The sequence below is a fragment of the Lutjanus erythropterus genome, chromosome 3, assembly GCF_056507025.1.
Source record: "Lutjanus erythropterus isolate fLutEry1 chromosome 3, fLutEry1.hap2, whole genome shotgun sequence".
NCBI classification, from domain to species: Eukaryota; Metazoa; Chordata; class Actinopteri; order Lutjaniformes; family Lutjanidae; genus Lutjanus; species Lutjanus erythropterus.
The window spans coordinates 47928265-47936023 of NC_139319.1; positions in this window are offsets into that span (position 1 = coordinate 47928265).

A 7759-nucleotide genomic window follows, 5' to 3' on the forward strand; every position below is an offset into this window, starting at 1 on the left:
CAAATGAAATAATGGATTTTTTAGAATCATGACACCACCTGTCTATGCTCATTTGTCACTGGAAAGGCAAGAAACAGCACCCCCTCGAATGATGTAAGTAAAAAAATATTCCACATCGCTCTGCCTCTGTGTTTCCCTCCCTCGATAACAATGAGCCCTCTGTTGTTCTCTGATGAAGCTGGAGCTCCCACAGTAATACCACTTTAGGAGAAGCAGGCAGAGTTTGTCAGTGACAGTGAGTGTGTGTGAAACAGTGTGACTGAGTCTAACTATATGACTAAATAACTGTGGACAGAAATAAAGCCTGAAGATATACAAAGAATGACTTTGTGCTCTGCTCGCAGCTGACTTTCATTCACCAGTAAGCACAGCAGTGAATGAGAATAGTTGTCTGTCACATAAAATATCCTCTCTGTATGTCTCCTCTGTCTCACATTTCTTTATAAACTGTACGCTGCATTTTTTTTTGCCCGTCTGTCTCTCGTCGTGTTGCTGTAAATCTGGGCTCGATACAAAGTGGAAGTTGTAAACACAACCAAAGCATCACCGTCACTGACTGGTTTCTGTTCTGCAGACACTGGTGGTTGGCTCTATCTCTGTGTGGGTTATGCCATAGAGGCACACATGAGGCAAAAGTGAGCATGCATATGAAAGAAACTCTGAGTATTTATAACACAGAGCCCTTATTTTACCCCAGTAAAAAGTTAACATAAAATGCTGTTTAGCCACATGTTTATGATTTAAAACATATTTCAAAATTAAAGAGAAGACATTTCTGCTGACCTTTGAAAGACAGAACTGAGAAAAACTATTTTTGCTTCAGTAACTTGGTGCTCAGTAAACATATAAAATCACAAGGAAGATGTTATTGATTACCAATAAAACAAAACCTGGACCTGCTGTAGTTTGTGTTCAGTACACTAATAGCAAGAAAGTAAGAAAAAATGCATTGATCATGAGCAGCTGTTCCATAGTCAAACAGTTATTGAACACCGTGACGTTTTTAAGGTCATAAATCATGGAATAGCTCCTCTGAAGAAGAAAAATCTATAGCGTCTGATATTGTATTCCCTTAGAAACACACAAACATAAATTATAGTTTTTTTGAGGAAGTGCTGAACTATTTTTTAATGCAAATTTAATTACTAACACAATAGCTCAAACAGGGGCTTTGTTTAACTTTTTAAATTCAGATATCCATTATGCATTACTTCATTTCTTTTTTCTTTTTAATTTTTTGACCACGTAGGAGCAGCTAACGTCAGTTAACATTACTTGTTATGGATAATAAGTGAGCAAGTGTTTGGTCTCCACCTACGTCTGAGGGAAATACTTGACTCTTTAGCTGCTAAAATGTTCTACTACATTCACAAGTTAGTCACTGACTTTGTTGTTGTGCTGTTTGGTAAGCAAACAGTGAGTCTGCCGGAGCGATTCTGTAGAAAACAGCTGCCTGGAGGAAACAAGTCTGATGAGAACCGCATTGCGGCAGAAATGTGGGCCAGAAAAGCCAAAAGAATGAGCTGAAAGAAGCTAAAACAGAAGGAGACTGTAGTGTTGGATGATGATTCTTGATAGGTTTATCATTACGTATAACCCATTTCACACCACATATGGTCCACTGTTAATATGATACTGATCAGAGCAGCATTAACAACTTGTGTTGCTATATTGAGTGCTTCTGCTTCTGCAAATACAAACCAGCACTGTGGCAAGGAAGCAACGCTGGCCAAATTACCAAATTATGGAATGACTTTTCCCAGCTGGCAAAAAGCTGTTCCCCCTATAAAATATTACAAAAGTTACTTAAAAAGTCAGTGAACTGCTGTTTTTTTAAAATGCTTCTCTCCGTGCATTTTTTATCCATGTTTTATTTGTTTTACTCATACTCATGTGTGTTTTACTATTGCTCAGGGGTCAATTACTTTTGTGTTTTCAATAACCTTGTGAAATTTTTATTTTCATTTAGGTGGAGGCTTCAAATAAGCCTACACTGTATATAATTTACTATCTTTATCTTACCCTTTTCATTTTGTCATACCTTTGGCATGACATTAAAAAATATATAATGTATACAAAGTTACACACTGCAGTCCTCACTAGAAATACAGTGACATGTAGGGAGCTTCAGAGATCTGCCTGGCACAGATGTTTAGACCACAAATATCACCAGGTTTGTGGTTTGCTCAAACAAAGCTCATAGATCCTTCCTGTCATGATTCGCTGGCTGAGTCTTTCACTCTGGTTTATTTTACTCTGACAGCCATCCTAACTGACCACAGTCCAGTGGCAGTCTCTTACTACACATTGAGCAGCCGGCCTGACGTCTGTCCGCACATCACAGCAGCAAACACAGCTGGGCGGCTGCACAGGGGTTCACTGTCTGACATTACTGATATGATCAGGAATTAAAAACTTCTACTGCCAAAAGTCACAAGTTGACACCATGGTAGGTAGATTATATTAGTGGTTGAGCTTGTTCACAAGTGAGAGATTCAAAAATAGAGGCTAATATACTAATAAAGAAATTTAGTTAACATGTTTCTATGGTTACCACATATGAACAACATATGTCCCACTGAAACAAAAAGTGGAAGTATGCTATCGTAACTCTTACATTTCTCAACTTCCCCGTACTTTTGTGGCTTCTTTGCTTTATCTCAACCTTCACAAACACACACACACACACACACACACACACACACACACACTCATTGTGCTCTCATTGATAGACTTACCCAGAATAAGTATCTCCTTCCCAACCCCCATGTCAAAGGCAGACCGGTATTCCCACACAGATGATGACTTTATCAGAACTAAAATGTGTCCTGTAATAAAAGTTTAGATCCTTTTGTAAAGTTCAAGAAAGATTTAAGTACTTTTCAGATTCTTCTGTAGTCCAAGGTCCACAAAAACCACAAAGTATGAGACTGAAAAAACAAAAAGTGAACTTTAAAAAGAATAAATCCTTTCCATAGAGGATAAAAGTGAGATGTGTGGCAGAAAAAAACAACAGTCAATCTTCACCAGCTTTCTTTTTCTCTCTGATTCAGACTTTTGGTCTGAGCACGCCACACTCCCCGTTCCTGATTCCCCACCCCTCTCTGTCACTCCCTCCCTCTCTGTCTCTCTCTTTCTTCTCCCTCCACTTACTTTACTCTGTGCGGCCTTGTCCCTCTTTCGTGCGCTTTTCTTTCACTATATCTTTGCATGTGAACACATTTCTCACACGGACACCGTATCGCATTGCTTTGCACAAACCCCCCTCTGTCCACACCGCTTTTCACATTTCCCTTCACGCCCCAGTGGGCTCTATTTCAGGAGCTATTCACAACACTCTCATGAGAGACAGAAAAAGAGAGGAGGGGGTGCAACAGAGACCAGGCTGATGACTAACACTCAATCTAAACAGCTGCTGCTCTACTTGAGTTTTGCCAGTAAGTAATATTATATCCGTTCCAATTCTCCCCAACTCCTACTATTCATCTCCTCCTACTTTTCTTCCTTTCCCCTACAAATGTTCAGCCCTTCACCCAATTCCAGTGAAAAGCCTTCTGCATTTTCTCAACCCCCCAGACAGCAAGAAAACAGACTGGAAACAAATGCAGAATGACCTCTATTAAAGTGAAAATCCTCTACAAGACCAAACTGATGTTCTAAAGAGAAAACAGGGTAGTAACATGATACCATTAAAAAGAACTCCATCATCTAATGGCATGAAATCTCTGAGCTGCAGCAATGCACACACATTGAAATATATTTTATCACTACGTCAAGATAAGGTTTCATGATGACTCAGCAAGTACAACCCATTGAAAGAAGCTTGATAATACTTAATAACATGTGAGGAGGACATTTTGGTCAGAGTGTTGGGTTACTTTGGTTTGTTGAGCGCTGGGAGTCTTCAACTTTCACTGGTGCGCCCCATCACATAACTACAACATAATTCTCAGAAATTTTAATGAACAATGAGACAAAATCAGGCCTTTAAGTTTTGCTGGGTGACATGACAACTGTCACTGGCAGATTTCATTAGCTGTAGCTGGCTAGCTAATTAAGTTAGCTCCATGAGCATGTCAAACGTGCTATATTCAGCTGACTTTTTAAAGTGTGTGTAAAGGAAAAAGGGATTTTTTCCATAAAAGAACATACAGAACATACGGGGGGGGGGGGGGGGGGTTCTGGTGAGCACAGTGAAGCCATGGTCCACCAACACCACGATCTGACACATGCCGCCACCTCCCCCTTCCTAAAGATTAGTCATGAGCCTACCATCAGCGACTTTCTCAGTGAGGCAGCAGACACACCCACAGCCTTTCATTTTGTCATGACTTTGTGGCCTAATTTCGTATATTTAGCAATGTTTTAATCATTCAAATTGGCTGGGTGGTTAATAACACATCTTTCTGAGGTATGACAAACTCAGACACACATTTACACGATCTTTAATATTTTAAAATGTAAATCTTGCTAAAGAAATTTCACAATGACCATACAACATGATGTGCTAAAACAACAGGCTTGGGCAATAATGGATTACATGTAACAGGATTATATAATTAAGATACAAAAACGGTAACTGTATTCCATTACAGTTACAGAAAAAAATATGTAATTGGATTACTGATACATTTAGTAAAAAGGGGGATTTTTTTTTAGCAGGATTACAATTTTGAAATACACTTCAAATTTAAGAATGACATACTCCCACTTGCAGTGAGCACACACTCCAACACTTAATCTTACAGTTACCAAGTCATGATCATTCTTTCAATGGGTGGAAATCTCACAGTATTTTGCAATTAAATCAGAAAAGGGGAACAACATCACCACAGTACAGTGAAATTTAGCCCTTATATCTGTGAAAATGCCATCATCATTCAAAGACTAGATACCTATTTTATACAGGTAAGACCAACCACTAATGTCAGCTACACAGAAATCCAGTTAGCTAGCTAACCTGTTAACACTAATTCTACTACTACTAGCTAAAACTACAACTGAAAAATATGGGAAACTGAAATTTAGGACTTACACCAGTGACTGAGACGGTATGTCAGTAAAACCACAAGCCCCAGACCAGAATAAATTCATCTTAATGACTAAACTTTGCTGGCCAAAAAAATGAATAAATAAACAATGAACATAAAACATCATAGTGAACTAAACAATGTTACCATATCTGGTTCTGAGGTCATCCAAAAGTAATCAAGTTACCGTATTTCAATATTGTGATACTTGGATTAGGTTACTGACTGGATAATTAGTAATTTTACCTTCCCAACCCTGATAAAACTTTAATGCCATATCTGCACATTCAAGGCAAAAATCAGCATCTTGACTTGCTCGTGGTCCACAAAGAAGACATGCTTAACACAGAATGAGTGCTGTTTTGGTATCAGATTGTAGAGCAAGTTTGTTCTAATCTTTTTTTGTCTGTTTAGCTGTACGTGTATTTTCAAACTATTCCATTTTACATGCACTTTGCAAAAGTAATGGCTTTTAAAATGAGGACTAATGGGCAATACTTAATAAACGCCTGCCTACACGTTAAGCATTTCAGACACATTTTCCACTCGATTCAATTCAAGAATCAATTCAGATTTCTACGGCATGATGGCTGGTATTTTAAGCATGCTAGAAGCATGTAAACACACCTTGAAGGGTATTTTTTCGCTTTCTTAGCTTGGGCTTGACAGGCCTGCCATACTTAGGAAGCTATCATTGAACAAATGCCATTCAGCTGAGGAGTTAAGCAAAAAGTTGACTGAATTTTGCTCTACTTCTGACGCAAGAAGACACAAAAACAAAAGATGCAAAACACAGCAGCTATGAAGAAGAGGGAAAATACCCAGATGGGAGGAGGGAAAAGACTTGAGCTTATTAGGTAACTGAGAGTGAGAAGAGAGTGGAGTAAGAACATAACACACTTAAAGTATGTGTGGAAATAGACTGATATTATTTGCAGGTGTATGAGATGATTTCCGTCATCATGGTTACCATACAGGATATGAGAATGACTTCTATCTATATCTTTGATTAATGTACAACTCTTGAGCGCATGACAGATAATATGTTTAGATAATTATAAGTTATCTGTGCATGTTGCAAGCAGCACTGGCGGATAGACAACAAGTGGTCAACAGCTTCTGTTTCCAGCAGGCAAAACTTACACAACTGTTGCACAGGATGCTGTACAGAGCTGTAGCTGTTGCACACAGTGTCAGCAGTTTCCACAACAAGCTGGTTGTGTATTGGCTGTTCGTCCTCAGTGAGTGAACAGCTAGCTGATATGAACACTTTTCCTCCCATCAGTCTCTGATCGCCTCTCTCCGTCTCAGCCTTCTCAAGCATTATCTTGACTCCCTGACATCATTTGTCATCATATTCACGCAGACAGAGGACCAGACATATGGAGACAAATGAGCAGACGCATGGAGACAGACAAACCATCCACACGTGTGAAATGTGCGAGGGAAATGATGAGAGAATGCAAGTTCATGTCCCCTCAGCATCTCTTGTAAACAAAAGGCTAAATAAAAGCAGGCACATCTTGCTAGCAAAGTGTGTGTGCATGAGTTGTGTGCTCTTAGAAAGAAGGTTTCAAATGGTTCTTCCTGATGGGATGAGAACCATTCGCTTATGAAGAACCCTTTTTGAAGAAGGGGTTTGTCCAAGGTTCTTTGGGTTCCATTAAGAACCCTTTTCATCCAAAGAACTGCTTTTGGAAGAAGAGTTCCCTCAAGCAGCACAGTACTAAAAACTCACAGAAATTGTAGAAAGGATACAATATGGGTTCAGGAAAACTTTGGAAAACCGTTGTCAGTCAACACAGTTTGTCTCTGCATCTGCAAATGCAAGTTAAGGCTCTACCATGCAAAGAGAAAGACATATGTCAACAGATCTCTGGGCCCGACATCTGAGATGGACTGATGCAAAGTGCAAACGTGTGCTGTGGTCTAAAAAGTCCACCTTTCAGATTGCTTTTGGAAATCATGAACGTTGTGTCCTCTGGGCTAAAGAGGAAGAGGACCATCCAGATTGTTGCCAGCTTCAAAAGCAGCATCTGTGATGGCATGGGGTTGTGTTAGTGCCCATTAGTTAATCAGTTTGAACATTAAATATCTTGTCTTTGTGCTGTATTCAATTGAATATTGGTGGGAAAGTTCTTGCAAATCACTGCAATTTGTTTAATATTTTACGCAACGCCCCAACTTTTTTAGAATTGGGGTTGTATATCATTCTGTCCTTGTTTGTTTATGTCTGTCTCAGCGAGTGTCAGGCGGTGAACAAAAATTGTGACCTCATCTGTAACTGCATGATTACACACTTCAGTGTTTCCATATGGAAACATCCAGTCCATGTGTGTGTGAGTGTGTGTGCAGCAGCCAGTGAATATCAATCCCATATGCAGTTAATGTGTGTCTGTCCATTGTGACCATCAGTCATCCAAAAGGAGAAACTGAATGGGAAAATGTCATCTGTCAGAGGGGGAATGTTATTTATATGAGACTAACAAGTAGCAGTGATCAGACAGTTATGAGAAAACTACACGTGTTTAAGCCTCGACTTTACTTTCTTGTTGTGAACTGCGTGTGACCATGGTGTGCAACACACTTGATTAATTCGCGTGATTAAAATAGCCAAACCAAATCGCCTCCTGACCTCATTTCTACACTGATAGAGAGCTGCATGTATGTAATTACATAACATGGTGATCAGTGTGCTCATTTAAATGTACCGCATCTGTCGGCAGCTG